Here is a 4,309-nt window from a genome sequence, read left to right on the forward strand (position 1 = left end):
GTAGGCGAGTAGTGAAAATCAAATAGCAGATACAATATGTCTGTGCTACTCTGCGAGTTTTCGACCTGCGAAGCCAAGTTCCGTGTTTTAAAGGCATTACATGTTATCTAAAACTGGAAAACAACATGAGTTCATGCTTTTATGAATCATTCTTTAATTAGACTCAAACTTTTCAATCTTTGTAATGGTCAAATGATAGTGTCTACTCCTTTAATAACTGTCAAATTAAATTACCAATGATTTTGCGCGCATGTTCATAACTTAGAATTTATAATATGTTGTATAGTCATGTTGTTAAAAAGATATCTCCTTAGTGTGGTTCTTATAATAATGACATATCTGATATTTTTTGACACTGACCTCAAACTCGGGTTAGACGACACAGAAGACAATGATGGCAATGACGACGATCTAATGAACTTTATTTCAAAGTCGCATTAAAAACGAGTATAGGAGTAAGCACTTTCAAATTGGCGTTTGAAATTGATGATACATGTTTTAGTATAAAGTACTATTTATCGCACAACGTGCATGTTCATACATTTAACATCGTCATTATCAGCAAGGTTTAGAGCCTGTAGTCTACCTGAGAACTTTGTAAGTAGACAGCTGTTCACAGTTAGTGACATGCTCTGTAGAGCACCACAGCTACATGAAGAGTCAGTGACCTGGTCCCGTCGTACGCGGTTAACTGTACAACAACCCTCTACTGTCAGGAAAGGTTCAGCATGATCCATATATATCGAGTGAAGTTGAAGCCAGGAGGTCAGACAGATGGCTCAGCTACGAGGGAGTGGTTTACATCTGATGAAGACCACTCGTCACTCCATACCAAAATGACTGTCATACCCTTCGGCAACGGGTCTTAACTGACTGGATGTCTCGAAGCCAAGCGGAATGCTGGATGTGAAGTGATGTCATTGTACCAAGGAAGTGTCTCACTGTCATCCAAATCTTAGCCAGCATTTTTGTTTTGTTTTGTGGTTGCTTTATGGCGACGTGTATGTGAATCAGGAATGTTTCTCAGTAACGGCGGCCATGGTATGGGAGTAGAATGTAGTGTACCATAGATTATGCGTATTGTTGTGTAGAGCTGGAAGCTGATTAGTTTATTATGGGACGATCCAACCCAGACTGGAGTAAATAGTCGGTTGTTGAGCAGAGAGGGCCAGTCCTGATGTCTTGATGTTGAGGTTAAACTTTTAGTGAATAATGTAGACTGTGTTACCGTCTTGTGGCAGAATCTATTCTGTTCACCAATTTCGTCTTTGTTGGCCACGTATTACCAAGTGGTTGAAATCCTTCGTCGTTCAATCATTGTCATCTCCCATCTGTGCGCTTGGGTCGGGATCGGCCAATGTTGGTATGTGAGAAAGTGTGTTAGCGTCCCTTGGGTAGGTGGTTTTTACCAGGACTTACCGGGATTCGTCCTCCATATGTTACATTGCTTATAAAACTTATCTTGTGCAGAAAAGGGGCTTGAAACTCACAACAACATCATTTTATGCTGCAAATAAATATTTAAGACACCATTTGTAAAATTAGCTTTGTCAACCCTGTTTCCTTGTTTGACTTCATATAAGTTTACAAATATATTGTATTCCAACTCAACGATATTGCACCTATGTATCTAATCTGTAGTTTGAGGCTTTCTCAGAATTCTTAATAAACCTTGCTAAAACTAATGCTGGCAACTAGACTGGTAGTGTAGTGTAAACACTTATTTTTAATCTAGACTGGTAGTGTAGTGTAAACACTTATTTTTAAAACTCCTGACCAACATTTCCTTTACTTGTAATTTCATCTGAACAAGACAAAGAGCGCTTGATCATTACCGAAATTAAATTTGTAGCCCGTAACTTTGTTTCTACGTGTTCACTCCTTGCAATGATAACTATTATGGTTAAATTCTCTTGTTCTATAACATTTTTTTTCGATTGAGTCCTCCTCTTCGAAATATTTATATTGTGTTTTGCGATTCCTTTCCACCTCCTGAATTTACTGTCTGTTTTTAAATTAGTGGAATCTGTTTAGGGATCAAACACATTCTAATGACTGAATTGCTTTGTCCCGCTATGCAATATCTTGGCTGTTTATCACCGTATCATCAATAATACAAAATAATTTCTTCTTGTTAGCGTTGACGAATACAAGGTGATGGAATGATATTCTATCAATTAGTTCATCGACTACTGGCTTAGATTTTCTATATTTTGTTCCATGTACTTGAGATCAATTGGTCTGAATACAGTCATATGTTAGCGCGAAATCAGTCAGTACACAATGTCCAAACATCTATTCGCACTGGAATATTTAGTATGAAAAATAAATATTTCAAGCTTTATAACACATTAAAATAAATGTTCTGACATTTCTATTATACAGCTTAAGTGCATAATTTTAAATATGGTTTTAAGAAATTTTTTCGTTTAAATTTTTAACTATCACGTGTTTTGTTTTTTCCTGGCCTATATTAAGCCATTTATAAAATTAATACATAGGGAAAACAGCAAAGCCCGCAAATAACACAATAAGCAATGAACGGCTACAAAACAGCTGAACATAGAACTGCTACAAAACAACTGTATACAGAATATATATGAAACATCTGTACAAAGACCTGCCGCAAAACAAAGTTAGTAAAGCTATATAGCCAGTTAGGTTTATTTAAAAATGCATATCAGAACAAACAACTATTATATTCATGAAATGTATCTTGCAGGAGCTGGTTCCATCATAATCAAACTGAATCATTATAGCAATGTTTGGTAGGTATGTTGTATGTGATGTACTCAGGGCCGCCGTGTGTTTTTTTTCTTCTGGTGAAAAGGTGCTACCTTTCCCTATTCTCTTTGGCCACCTCCACCATCTGAACACATACAGCATATTATGATGTGGCGCTACCCCTCCACCATCCTCACTCACAAGCTTTGCGACAGTGGTATGTGGCATTGTACGTGCTAGTACGTGCCTCAGCAGTTAGAATAATCATTTGATGACATTTTAGATATAACATCGCTCTAACAGTATATAAATAAATATTTGTGTCAAATACGGAATATGGCATGTAATAAAATTGCATAACATCAGATAAAACAGGTATAGTTATTATCATCTAGCCAGTAATTAAAGTGTCAGTCATATCAGATAGTACGATCGGTCTGTATACTTTGCATACTTTGCGCAGTTTAATAGTTTTGATAGTGAAATACGTTAGCCTATCATTTGATTTAACTGTGATTTGTCCAAATAAGCACTAGAAATGTTATTTACCTTTTGGGGCGGTTAGGTCTGATATCATCAACCCCTTACCTGCTATAATGACATCACATTCTTCACCTAGGTAAAAGAGTTACACAGAAGGCAGTAATTTGTGTGTTTCACTAATTTTGCAGCGTTTTATCACAATTTGTCGTATTGCGGGACTGACGTGAACCTGTGCAAGGTAACCTTTTGTCCATTAATCCACTTACTATTTTAATGGAACTAACGTTGGAATTGGAATAGCAAATTAGATTAACTCGTACGTTATATGTCACAAAATCAATACTTGCCGGAAGTTGGTTTCATAAGCTCCTTCGATGCAAAAGAGTGCTGCACTAAGGGCCGATAAATCACAAAATCCAATGTAATGTTCTAAATCGTTTAGCCAACTGTCATAGCAAAACTACATTTAACACAGCAGGAACAATGCAACTTTATTTAGACCACTATAATCCTCTCTTTTCGTTCCTTCCAAGTAATATTTTAGGTATAGTTTATCAGAATGAAATGAAGATAGATCAGTTCATTTTTAGTAATTCTGACAAATATTATTGCACACACACGCACACACAAAACACACACGGACACACAAAATACACATACATGAACTTCCTCTCCCTCTCTCATATATGGCTTAATATCAGATTAAACCCAATTTAAAAAGGAAGTTTAGTCGTCGTAATACAAATAATAATATTCTGTCTCTTTTAACCCAAAATTAATTTCTGGAGGACAGCAACAGTAACATAGCAAACTATTTTCACTTATATGACTTAAAAAAATAATGGTCAAGGATAACATCTTTGAAAAACTAATTTGTGGAGATCTCCAAACTGACAAGAAAAAGAACATTTACAGATGCATATCATACATACATGATATTATTTTAATGAAATATCAAATGTATGTTTAACGTATTAGAAAGATATTCAGCAAGAATCTTGTATATTTCCAAACCCAAACAGCTAAAATAATTTCTAAGGAAGTCGAATTTTATTTACTTAACTAGGCTACAAAGTAACTCTCTAAGGCATTATTTAGAGTA

The sequence above is a fragment of the Sinohyriopsis cumingii genome, chromosome 14, assembly GCF_028554795.1.
Source record: "Sinohyriopsis cumingii isolate HCF-2022 chromosome 14, ASM2855479v2, whole genome shotgun sequence".
Taxonomy (NCBI): domain Eukaryota; kingdom Metazoa; phylum Mollusca; class Bivalvia; order Unionida; family Unionidae; genus Sinohyriopsis; species Sinohyriopsis cumingii.